The following is a 13,935-nucleotide window of genomic DNA, read 5'->3' as shown; positions in this document are numbered from 1 at the left end:
CTAGGTTGGTAGGTGCCCAATATGTTACTGGAGAAGAGTGGAGAAATAATACCAGAAAGAATGAAGAGATGGAGCCAAAGCAAAAACAACGCCCAGCTGTGGATGTGACTGGTGATGGAAGTAAAGTTCGATACTGTAAAGAACAACACTGCATAGGAACCTGGAATTGAATATTACTCAGCAATTAAAAAAAGAATGAATTTGAGTCAGTTGTAGTGAGGTCGATGAACCTAGAGCCTGTTACACAGAGTGAAGTAAGTCAGAAAGAGAAAAACATACATCGTATATTAACACATATATATGGAATCTGGAAAACTAGTATTGAAGAGCCTATTTCATGGAAGGAATGAAGATTCAGATATAGAGAATGGACTTGTGGAAAGTGGGGGGAGAAAGAGTGGGACAAACAGAAAGTAGCATCACATATACACACTACCACGTGTGAAACAGCGGTGAGAAGTTGCTATATAACACAGGAGCCTAGCCTCGTGCCCTGTGATGACCTAATGGGATGGGATTGCAGGCAGGAGGGAGGCGATATATGTATAATTATGGCTGATTTGTGTTGTTGTATGGGAGAAACCAATACCTCATTGTAAAACAATTTTCCTCCAATTAAAAAAATAAATTTAAAAGTTTTATTTTTTTGCTTTTTTATGCATTATTTGTTTGAAAAGTATTATAAACCTATTACAGTTCAGTACTATACATAGCTGATTGTCTTAGCTGGGTACCTAGACTAACTTTGTTTAGCTTACAAACAAACTGGACTCACAGACATGCTCTTGGAATGGAACTCGTTCATATGTAGGAAACTTACTGAATGTGGAGAAGAACAGATTCAGAAGTGCCCAGGGGATACTGCTTGTCATCTTTCTTCTTTATTGTTTATCCAGATCTTCTTTCCAACTACTAGACCTAACTCCTACATTCAAAACCAGACTTTGGGCTGAGGATACACAGAGGCAGGAGTAGAGAGGCCACAGCTTCCCACAGAACTATCAAAAATTTCCCTTTTGCAGTTCTTATAGGATCACTTAGATTTCCCTTGAAGCCTGGACTTTGCCACCCTGCCCCTGTGTTTCAGGAGGACTGGCTGGTGCGTGACTTGGTTCCTCTGACATTCCCTTCAGGATGTAACTTGTCTAGTATTTGCCGCAGTTGTATTGATATAAGATATCCAATAACAGTCATGGGCTTCCCTGGTGGCTCATTGGTAAAGAATCTGCCTGCCAAGTAGGGAATACAGGTTCAATCCCTGGTCTGGGAAGATCCCCTGGAAAAGGAACTGGCAACCCACTCCGGTATTCTTGCCTGGAGAACCTCATGGACACAGGAGCCTGGTAGGCTACAGTTCATGGTGTCTCAAAGAGTTGGACATGTCTTAGTAACTGAACAACAACAACAATAATCCAATAACAGTCAAGTGGCTCCAGTTCCCTGATTAAATCTTGATTATTGGCATTATTATTCATGGGCTCAGCCACATGGAATTCCACTCTTCAAGGCTGATCTGAGCACAGCCTATGCTGAACTCCCAATCTACCAACAAGGAGCAGCCCCGACTGCCAAATATGGTACCATTCCCCAAGGGAACCAGCCAGCCACCTGATTACTCTGGATGGCTTCCATTATAGAATAGCAGTGCTTTGTTCTCCTTGGAATAAATGCTTACACTGGATACAGATTTCTTCTTTGCCCAGAGTGCTTCTGCCAAAATCACTATCTATGGAATTGCAGAGTGCCTTATTCATTACTCTACAGAGCTCTGCTTCTGATCAAGGAATTCATTTTGTAGCAAATTAAGTGCAACAATGGTCCTATGTTCAGATTTTACTGGTATTACCATATTTCCCATCATACTGAGGCGGTTGACCTGACAGAACTAAAGATTCAGTTACGGATCCATCTGGCTAGCAACACTACAAAGTTGGGGTACTATCCTCCAGTATATAGTATATACCCCCAAATTAGAGACCAACATAAGTTGTTTTTCCCATAGTCAAGATTTTCATGTCTGGTAATTAAGGAATGTCATGGGTGTGAGTACTTTCACAATTATCCTTATTGCCCTTTAGTGAAATTTTGCTTCCCATTCCTTTAGCTTTAAGCTAAACTCATTCTTAGTTTAAGACAGAATGCTTCCACTGGGGATCTAACAAATCCATTAAGCTGGAAGTTGAAGCTACCACTTGGCCACTTTGTTCTCTTCAAACAACTGAGCTAACAAGCAAAAATGAGGTTACTACACTGAGACTTGATTACCAAGGGAAGTTAAGTTACTATTTCACAATGGGTCTCACTTTCACTTTTCACTTTCATTCACTGGAGAAGGAAATGGCAACCCACTCCAGTGTTCTTGCCTGGAGAATCCCAGGGATGGGGGAGCCTGGTGGGCTGCCTCTATGGGGTTGCACAGAGTCAGACACGACTGACATGACTTGGCAGCAGCAGCAGGGAAGAATATATCTAGAATTAGAGCTACTCTGGCACTTCATTATGTAAGGTAAATACTAAAAACCATAAAGGAAGAAATTGACAGTAACACAATAATAGTGGGGGACTTTAATACCCTACCTTCATCAAAGGGCAGATCATCCAGATAGGAAATTAATAAGGAAACACAGGTCTTAAATGACACCTTAGACAAGTTGGACTTAATTGATATTTATAGACCATTCAATCCAAAACCAGCAGACTGCACATTCTTCTCAACTGCACACAGAACAGTCTCCAGGATTCACCACATGCTGAGCCATAAGACAAGCCTTGGTAAATTTAAGAAAATTGAAATCATATCAAACATCTTCTCTGATCACAACATCATGATTTTAGAAATAAACTACAAGGAAAAGGCTATAAAAGAACACAAACACATGGTAGCTAAACAATATGCTGCTAAATAACCAATAGATCACTGAAGAAATCAAAGAAAAAAAAAACAAACCTACAAACAAATGAAGACGAAAGCACAGAATTCCAAACCTATGAGACGCAGCAAAAACAGTTCTACGAGGAAGTTTATAGCAATGCAATCTTGCCTCAAGAAAATAAGAAAAATCTCAAACAACCTAACTTACACATAAAACTACTAGAGAAAGAAGAACACGAAAAACCTAAAGTTAGTAGAAGATCAGAGCAGAAAGAAATGAACTAGAGACAAAGAAAACAACGGTGAAGATTAAGAAAACTAAAAGCTGGTTCTTTGAAAAAATAAAATTGATAAACCTTTAGCCAGGCTCACCAAGAAAAGAAGGGCAAGTGCTCAAACCAGTGAAATTAGAAATGAAAAGATGTTACCACTGACTCCACAGAAATACAAAAGATGAGAGACTACTATGTGCAACTGTGTGCCAACAAAATGGACAACCTGGAAGAAACAGACATATTCTTAAAAAGATACAGCCTCCCAAGACTGAACCAGGACGAAAGAGAAAATATGAACAGACCAATTACAAGCACTAAAATTGAAACTGTGATTAAAAAAAAAAAATCTCCCAACAAAGAAAAGTCCAGGACCTTATGGCTTCACAGGCAAATTCTAACAATTAGAGAAGAGTTCATACATATCCTTCTGAAACTGTTCCCAAAAGTTGAAGAAGGAAAATGTCCAAACTCATTCTATGAGTCCATCATCACCCTGATACCAAACTAGGCAAAGGTGCCATAAAAAAAGAAGAAAAGAAAATTACAGGGCAAACATAGATGCAAAAATCCTCAACAAAATACTAGCAATCCAAATCCAACACAACATTATAAAGATCAAACAACATGATCAAGTGAAAGTCATCCCAGGGATGCAAGAATTCTTCAATACCCACAAATCAATGTAATACACCACATCAACAAACTGAAGAATAAAAATCACATGATCATCTCAATAAATGCAGAAAAAGCTTTTGACAAAATTCAGCAACTATTTATGATTAAAAACTTTCCAGAAAGTGGGCATAGAGGGAATATCAGTTCAGTCCAGTTCAGTCGCTCAGTCATGTCCGACTCTTCGTGACCCCATGAATTGCAGCACGCCAGGCCTCCCTGTCCATCACCAACTCCTGGAGTTCACCCAGACCCACATCCATCGAGTCAGTGATGCCATCCAGCCATCTCATCCTCTGTTGTCCCCTTCTCCTCCCGCCCCCAATCCCTCCCAGCATCACAGTCTTTTCCAATGATCCAACTCTTCGCATGAGGTGGCCAAAGTATTGGAGTTTCAGCTTCAGCATCGTTCCCTCCAAAGAAATCCCAGGGCTGATCTCCTTCAGAATGGACTGATTGGATCTCTGTGCAGTCCAAGGGACTCTCAAGAGTCTTCTCCAACATCACAGTTCAAAAGCATCAATTCTTCGGCGCTCAGCTTTCTTCACAGTCCAACTCTCACATCCACACATGATCACAGGAAAAACCATAGCCTTGACTACACGGACCTTTGTTGGCAAAGTAATGTCTCTACTTTTGAATATGCTATCTAGGTTGGTCATAACTTTCCTTCCAAGGAGTAAGCGTCTTTTCATTTCATGGCTGCAGTCACCATCTGCAGTGATTTTGGAGCCCAGAAAAATAAAGTCTGACACTGTTTCCACTGTTTCCCCATCCATTTCCCATGAAGTGATGGGACCAGATGCCATGATCTTCGTTTTCTGAATGTTGAGCTTTAAGCCAACTTTTTCACTCTCCACTTTCACTTTCATCAAGAGACTTTTGAGTTCCTCTTCACTTTCTGCCATAAGGGTGGTGTCATCTGCATATCTGAGGTTATTGATATTTCTCCCGGCAATCTTGATTCCAGCTTGTGTTTCTTCCAGACCAGCGTTTCTCATGATGTACTCTGCGTACAAGTTAAATAAGCAGAGGGGACATACTTCAACATAATACTTACAATGACAAACCTACAACTAACAACATACTCATTGGTGAAAAGCTGAAAGTATTTCCTCTAAGATCAGAAACAAGACAAGGATGTCCACCCTCACCACTTTTATTCAACATAGTTTTGGAAATCCTAGCTACAGCAATCTGAGAAGGAAATGAAGCAAAGGGAACCCATATTGGAAAAGGAATTAAACTCTGTCTGCAGATGACATGATACTATACATACAAGATACAAAGATGCTACCAGAAAACTGCTGCTGCTGCTGCTAAGTCGCTTCAGTCGTGTTCGACTCTGTGCAGCCCACCAGGTTTCCCTGTCCCTGGGATTCTCCAGGCAAGAACACTGGAGTGGGTTGCCATTTCCTTCTCCAATGCATGAAAGTGAAAAGTGAAAGTGAAGTTGCTCAGTTTTATCCAACTCTATCGACCCCATGGACTGCAGCCCACCAGGCTCCTCTGTCCATGGGATTCTCCAGGCAAAAGTACTGGAGTGGGGTGCCATTGCCTTACTAGAACTCAATAAATTTGGTAAAGTTGCAGGCTACAAAATTAATACACAGAAATCTGTTGTATTCCTAAATACCAACCGAAAGACCAGAAAGAACAACTCAAGAAGCAATTCCATTTATCATCACATCAAAAAGAATAAAAATAAATAGGAATAAATCTAGGTTTGTGTCTAAGGAGACAACCTGGACTCCAAAAACTACAAGATGCTGCTGAAAGAAATTGAAGATGACACAAACAGATGGATAGATATACCATGTTCATGGATTAGAAGAATCAGTATTGTCAAAATGACTATACCACCCAAGGCAATTTACAGATTTGATGCAAACCCTATCAAATTACCAATGGCATTTTTCACAGAACTAGAACAGAAAAAAAGCCTCAAAATTTTTATGGAGACACAAAAGACCCCAAATAGCCAAAGCAATCTTGAGAAAGTAAAACAGAGCTGGAAGAATCAGGCTCCTTGACTTCAGACTATACTACAAAGGTACATTCATCCAAACAATATGGTCCTGGCACAAAAACAGAAATATAGATCAATGGAATAGGACAGAAAATCAAGAAATAAACCCATGCACTTATGGTCAATTAATCTGTGATGAAGGAGACAAGACTATACAATGTTGGATGGAGAAGGAAATGGCAACCCACTCCAGTATTCTTGCCTGGAGAATCCTGTGGCCAGAGGAGCCTGGTGGGCTGCTGTCCATAGGGTCGCACAGAGTCAGACATGACTGAAGCAACTTAGCATGCATGCATGCATTGGAGAAGGAAATGGCAACCCACTCCAGTGTTCTTGCCTGGAGAATCCCAGGGATGGAGGAGCCTGGTGGGCTGCTGTGTTTGGGGTCGCACAGAGTCAGACACGACTGAAGTGATTTAGCAGCAGCAGCAGCAGCATACAATGTTGAAAAGACAGTCTCTTCAACAAATGGTGCTGGGAAAACTAGACAGCCACATGTAAGGAAATTAAATGAGGTCATTCCTTAACTCTACACACAAAAATATGCTCAAAATGGACTAAAGACCTAAATGTGAGATCAGAGATACTATAAAACTCCTAGAGGAAAAACTTAAGCAATATATTCTCTGACTTAAATTGTAGTAATGTTTTTTTTTTTAATATCTATCTCTCAAAATAATGGAAATAAAGACAAAAGGAAACAAATGGGACCTACTTAAACTTAAAAGCTTTTGCACAGCAAAGGAAACAATAAGCAAAATGAAAAAACAACCCACAAATTGGGAAAAAATGTTTGCAAATGATGTGACCAACAAGGGATTAGTCTCCAAAATTTACAAACTGCTCATGACACTTAACAGCATCAAAACAAATAACCCAGTAAAAAGAAATGGGCCAAAGACCTAAGCAGACATTTCAAAGAAGACCTACAAATGTCCAACAGGCACATGAAAAAATGTTAATATTGCTAATTATTAGAGAAATGCAAATCAAAACTATAATGGGATATAATCTCACACCAGCCAGAATGGCTATCATCAAAAAAATCCACAAACAATAAATGCTGGAGAGGGTACGGAGAGAAGGGAACCCTCCTACACTGTTGGTGGGGATGTAAATTGGTACAGCCACTATGGAAAACAGTATAGAGATTCCTTAAAAGACTAAAAACAGAGCTACCATATGACCCTGCATAAGCATATATGCATATCCCCATTACTAAGCATCTATCTGGAGAAAAACATGATCCAAAGGATACAAGCACCCCAGTGTTCATTGCAGCACTGTTTACAATAGCCAAGACGTGGAAGCAAAGGTCCTAAACGTCTATTGACAGAGGAATGGATAAAGATGTGGTACATGTATATTAATACAATGTAATATTGCTCAGCCCTTTGACTGAAATAATGCAATTTTCATGAACATGGATGGATCTAGAGAGTGTCATACTGAATGAAGTCAGAGAAGAAGAAATATCATATGACATCCTTTATATATGGACTCTAAAAAGAAATGATACAAATGAACTTAAAAAACAGACTCACAGACTTTGAGAATGAACTTATGGTTGCTAGGGGGAAGGATGGGGGGAAGGGATAGTTACAGAGTTTAGGACAGACATGTACACACGACTTTATTTAAAGTGGATAACCAACAAGGACCTACTGTATAGCAAAAGGAACTTTGCTCAATGTTATGTGGCAGCCTGGATGGGAGGGGGATTTGGGGGAGAATGGAGACATGTATTCCTATGGCTGAATCCTTTCTATGTTCACTTGAAACTATCACAGCATTGTTTGTTAATTGGCTATACCCCAATACAAAATAATAAGGTAAAGAAAAAAGAACCAGAGCTCCCCTGAGATGTGTATTAGTATTCATATAACCTGTGACAAAAATTAATGAAAAGCTACATCAGGACAGTATAAAATGTTCAAACCCTTCATGCATAAAGTTTAGAGACTCCTACCCATCAAGGAGAAGACTCTTGAGAGTCCCTTGGACTGCAAGGAGATCCAACCAGTCCATCCAAAAGGAGATCAGTCCTGGGTGTTCATTGGAAGGACTGGTGCTGAGGCTGAAACTCCAATACTTTGGCCACCTCATGTGAAGAACTGACTCACTGGAAAAGACCCTGATGCTGGGAGGGATTGGGGGAAGGAGGAGAAGGGGACGACAGAGGATGAGATGGCTGGATGGTATCACAGACTCGATGGACATGAGTTTGGGTAAACTCCAGGAGTTGGTGATGGACAGGGAGGCCTGGCGTGCTTCGATTCATGGGGTCACAAAGAGTCGGACACAACTGAGCGAGTGAAATGAACTGAACTGAACCCATCAAGGAACTATGACCAGCTAAGAAAAATTATATGAATAGGGAATAAATAGTGGATGAAGTTAGAAATACCAGTTATAATCACATGGCAAGTTGCAGAAATGAGGAATAAAATAGTGATAAATCTGTTGCTTTAATATAAATGTATTCATATAAATGACAGACATATTTAACTAGTTTTTGTACTATCGAACATAAGATATATTCATAGCAATTAACCTCACATCTCAATATTTAAGTTACAGGCTATCAGAGTGGGAGTGACTCAGTTCGAAGAGGAATGAATGCCACCAAAAGGCAGATAAAGTAGCGTAGGAGATTTTGCATATGTCCTTTCTGGAGGAGAGGTTGAACACTTTCAAATAATTGTACCATGTTAACCATGTTAGGCAGAACCATGGTTTTTCTATTTTCTCTACTGTCTTTATTTAGAAGTTAAATTTGCTTGATGAGGAATGTATAGTTGAACAGGAATGAACTGGGCTGGATTATGCTTTATTGATTTGGCTAATTTGGGAAACACATGGCCTAGAATCCCCTTTTCTGAATGCTTCTAAGTGATAGTCAACCAAGGAACTTGCCTGAGGTCTAGAAGAAAGAAAACAGTGGCCATTACTCCCAGAAAAAGTCATGTTAGATAAATGGTGCTGAACAAGCACAGGAGAACCCGGGAGGTTACATACAGTTCCTCCTGATACCCCTTCACGGTGTCTCTAGCTCGTCTTCGCTCTTATCTCATGGTATTCATAGTGACTCCACTTCTCTGGCAGATTGACTACCTAAAATTCTCCATGACTAACTTTCACTATGTCCAATATCTAATGCCCTGACCATCTACATGTTCTCATAGTAGCTCTGTAAGTTCTCATATAAGAAGGATCTGAAAGCATTTTACTTTGCTTCTTGAGACTGATTACGAGAAAGGCAAGGAATGTATTTAGTTGTAAAAATTTCAAGCAACTTTGGATTTTTCATGTTCAGTTACTAGACATCAGAAGGACAGTCAAGGATTTAATGTTTTATTGCACCAGAGTGAGGAGTGTAGTGGTAGTGACACTAATTGTTCTTTACGGAATGTGTGTTAACACTTGTTCTTGAATGTCAGATTTTTTCCCCCTTATTATCAGGCACTCCCTTCCCCCCGCACCTCCTCCAATAAAAGCAATACCATTGGCCTCAGAGATGAAGTTTGTGTTATCAGTGCTAATTATCAATCTCTTGGGGTACAACTGGAAAGGACACCAAGTCATGAACAGGATGACCCATTTTATAAGGAGTCATCTCTGAAAGCAAAAACATTTTCAAGAACCCAAATAAATTCTTGGTTGGTCAAGTGCTCATTTCTATTTGGAGGGTGGATTGGGGGAATTGAGTGCTTTTCCTGTGCGTTTCATGGAATTACATTTCAAGCTGCTTGACAGAATCTACAAGAGCTGCATTTGTCACCTCCCAGCAAGGAACATAAGGCACATGACTAATGGAGAGACTGTTTACAGAGCCCAGGGCAGGGTTAAAGGATACCACTGAAGCTTTGGGAAGCATCTCCGGACTTGAAGCAATGCAGAACAGGGCTCAAAGGAGCAAGAGTAATGAGTGGTTTCAGGAACTCGAACTGCTGGAGGAAGCTGGGGAGAGGGCCTAAGATGAGTCACTGCCAACCTACACCCAATGGAGAGATCTGGGGAACAAATACCTTTGCTTCAATGTCTTCTACCCTTCCATCCCTTCCAGGGCCTCTCACAAACTATCACAGGCCAGAGGTCAAGGGCCTCTGTTTAGTGCTGTCCATAAAGATCTGCTGCCTATGGGCAGGGTAAAAAGTGGATCCAGAGGCAAAGAGAATGTCCACATAGACTACTGAATCCAGGTTTACTGGGGAGAAAAGTAATCATATCCCAGACATAAGCACTATGCTATTACATGTTATTAGAGACATATTCCTGCATGAACATACCTGAAAGGGTGCTCTTCACTCAGTAATATGTAGTCAAGCTCTATTGGTTACTATCTTGCTAACCCTGATGTGTTAAGTATTCATTCAGACGAAAATCACTTGGCTTGAATGTCTGTCTGTCTGTATTTTGTCTTTAAGAGCTATAAGGACACAGACTTAATTTAGCTGCATTGCATCAAATAAAATTGAATTGTTTGGGGACTCCTACATTTAGAATAAACCAGAAAACAGTTGTTTGGTCATTAGGATAATTGAAGCACACAATACCCATGAACAATGCCTTCACAATGACACTTGGTATTCTTAAATGAGTTTAACTGGATACTACCTTTTCCCCATTTACCACTGGAGTTTTCACTGAATATCACTGTATTCCAAATACCACATGATTCCAATGAATAAGACAATTTATACCATTTTAACCAAATACCATTCAACAATCACAAAGAGACTGTGGCTTGTTTTAACAAGGGTTTCCCTATGGTGGTGGGACATGCAGTAGGCAGGCTTCATCTCCCTGCCACCTGCTGGCCATTGTAGGCTGGGATTTCCTGTGGCAAAAAAGCAGGAGCCTTGGATTCTATCTATCTCTAGAACTGGTAGGCTATGGTTCTAGCATTAAACCTCTGGAGTAATTTCTTTGTCCTTGTTGAAACTACTTGTCCTCAGATGTCAGGTTTTAGCATCTTCTTTCCATTTGCTCCTTCTTCTACTTCTTGCCTCTGAATATGACTTTTATACTCAGGGTCAGCATTATCTGCATCTTCACAGATTTAATCAATGACTATAATCAGAGAATCCCAGTGAAGGACAATTATTTCAAGATTTCTACCAAGATTTCATGATTTCCCAGTGAAGGACAATTATTTCAAGATTTCTACCAAGGTCACTAAATGCAGAGGAAAGTGAATTTCTGGAATTAGGGAGACTCTTGGGAAGGAGGAGATGATAGGGACATCCCATTGTAAACAGGAAATTTCTTTGAAGATTCATGTTTTATCAGTAAAATTTGTATGGATTTTTCATTTTGTGTCAGGTATCAAGAAATATAAAACAGCTTCTGTAAATCTAAAAGAACTGCAGCTGCACAAAGATGTGACATTTTTTTCCTGTGGCCTCACACACCCTAGTGCACCACTGTGAAGTGTTATCTGAGGAGCACAGGCGTTTACCTATCAAATTAGCAAAACTTAAAACACAGCTGCACGTCGTGTGTGAACACGTGCAGCTCCCAGCGTAAGGAGGCACGGCCTGCCAGGAAACAAACTTTCTTCCAGAAAGCTTATCAAGACCAAATCAAACGTTCGTCTACTTTGACCCAGCAACTCAACATTAAGAATTTGTTCCAGGAAAACAATCGCAGATGCGTACAGAGGTAGAGACAGCCAACTCATAAGACTGAAAAATCAAAACATAGGTACCCAACAGTGGCATGCGCTACGGTACTCGGGATCTGTCAGCTGGCTACCCAGCACCCATTTCCCCTAAAAATATCCGATTTTGCTAGGGTATTCTTCCTATCTACCCCAGCACCTTCTCATACATAGTTTTCCCTTGAACAATGTGGGGATTAGTTCACCCAACCCCCTACCCGCCCCCAGTCAATTGACTCCCTTAAAACTAAACTAGTGGTAGTCTGTTGACCAGAAATCTTACTGATAAAACACTTAAAACATACTTTATATATTACATGTATTATATACTCATATTGTTGACCAGCAATCTTACTGATAAAACACTTAACACACACTTTATATATTACATGTATTATATACTTATATTGTTGACCAACAATCTTATTGATGATAAAACACTTAACACATACTTTATATATTACATGTATTATATACTTATATTCTTGACCAGCAATCTTACTGATAAAACACTTAACACATACTTTATATATTACATGTATTATATACTTATATTCTTACAATAAAACTAGAGAAAATGTTTTAAGAAAATCATAAGAAAGTATATTTATGAGAACTGTATTCTATTTATCGGTACTGTGATTCGTCACCTCTTCACAAGGATAGTCAGTACCTACATCAACACTGTCTTGTGATACAAAAGATAGTCAATGTTACATATATTACTAACATAAGGCATCAAAAATGAAAAAAATAACGTGAAAAACTTGTATTTACAGATGTAATGATTCATGCATTGATAATGATGAAATGGTAACATGCATTATGGAAGCCTAGTATGATTCATACGATTAGCTTCATGGTAGCTTAGCCTATATACTAATGAATGAATCATTATAAGATTTTTAAGGCAATGCAGTATTATAGCCATACTCATAATATCATACTAGAAACATGTTACATTAAACAAAAAACACTTAGCTGTGAAGATACGCAGTTTCTTCAATTGTTATAGAACCAGGTTCCACTTGCCCGATGCACAGCAAGCCAAAAACGCCCAGACGCCAAGGTTTGCAGCAGGGGGGGTTTATTCACAAGGCAGTGAACCCATGAGATGGGAGAACAAACCCTCTCCTCCGAAGGTGAGGGAGTGCGGGAGGAATCAAGCAGCACTGAGGGCTGAGGAGTGGGACGCCCCGGGGATGCAAGGATAATGATTTGAGAAAGGTGAAGTAACGGGTGATTCTGCGCAGGCGTAACCAGCCTACAGGTGGGGCGCCTGCAAAGGTCACTCGCACAAGCCCAGTTGAAGGGTGGGCGGTCCTATCCAGTCTTAACCAGTTCAGCTCCAACCAGACGCAACTGGCTCCAAATCACTACAAAGCAACCCCAGGAAAACATCTTATTGCTTAGATTATGGTGCCGATAGGAGGACATGTAAATCCTCCTTGATTAGGGAGGGCAGATGAAATGGATTTAACCCTCAGTTTCACAATTATGAGAGAGGCAAACCATATAATGTAATTTTTTGAAAGCAAAGTTATGAAACAGTAAGAAAACTAACATTATTAATTTTATGTTAAATATCATTCACATACATAACTTTTTCTTAATTTTCTCAATATTTTCAGGCCACAGGGTTTGTCTGCAAGTTTTTTCAAACTGTCACAAATATCCCCCCAATTTACCCATGTGTATATGTATTTAAAAATTTTTGTCTTTGTCAGGTCTTAGTTGTGGCAAACAGGCTCCAGAGTGCATGGGTTCAGTAGTTGCAATGTGCAGGATTGGTTGCTCCTCGGCATGTGGGATCTTAGCTCTCCAGCCAAAGATCGAACCTGCACTCTCTGCATTGGAAGGCATATTCTTAGCCATTGGACCACTAGAGAAATCCAGGGAAGCATTTTTTGGGGAAAAAATATACATATACATGTAAGTGGGCTTGTAGTTCAAGCCATGTGTTTCAAGGCTCAACTGTACTTAAAGAAATGACCAAACTGTCAACCGAAGAAATAAACCAGGGCTGGTTTAAGCCCATGGGGCTATGCCCCTGTTATTGGCCATGCTGCTGCTGCTGCTAAGTCACTTCAGTTGTGTCCGACTCAGTGCGACCCCATAGATGGCAGCCCACCAGTCTCCCCCGTCCCTGGGATTCTCCAGGCAAGAACACTGGAGCGGGTTGCCATTTCCCTCTCCAATGCATGAAAGTGAAAAGTGAAAGTGAAGTCGCTCAGTCGTGTCCGACTCTTCGCAACCCCATGGACTGCAGCCTAGCAGGCTCCTCCGTCCATGAGATTTTCCAGGCAATAGTACTGGAGTGGGGTGCCAGTTATTGGCCAGGAAAAGATGCCAAAACCAATTCGTATAACGCATTCCCTACAGTGCCTCCTCCAAGGATTGCCTTGATCTCTATTTTGTGCTTTTT

General features: G+C 40.3%; 1 long non-coding RNA gene across 1 annotated transcript in view; it reads right to left on the bottom strand.

The window, feature by feature from the left end:
* Positions 1-13,726, bottom strand: part of LOC147375947 (uncharacterized) — a 40,053-nt gene extending 26,327 nt beyond the window's left edge. The window contains exon 1 of the long non-coding RNA XR_015160593.1: positions 12,493-13,726. This is a non-coding gene — a long non-coding RNA (uncharacterized LOC147375947). The remainder of the gene's footprint in view (positions 1-12,492) is intronic.
* Between the last annotated feature and the right edge of the window lie 209 nt (positions 13,727-13,935).

The sequence above is a fragment of the Bos grunniens genome, chromosome 3 (assembly GCF_055505025.1).
Source record: "Bos grunniens cultivar Pamir isolate PY7600 chromosome 3, Bosgru_T2T1.0, whole genome shotgun sequence".
Lineage (NCBI taxonomy): Eukaryota > Metazoa > Chordata > Mammalia > Artiodactyla > Bovidae > Bos > Bos grunniens.
This window is presented reverse-complemented; position numbering and strand designations above follow the sequence as displayed.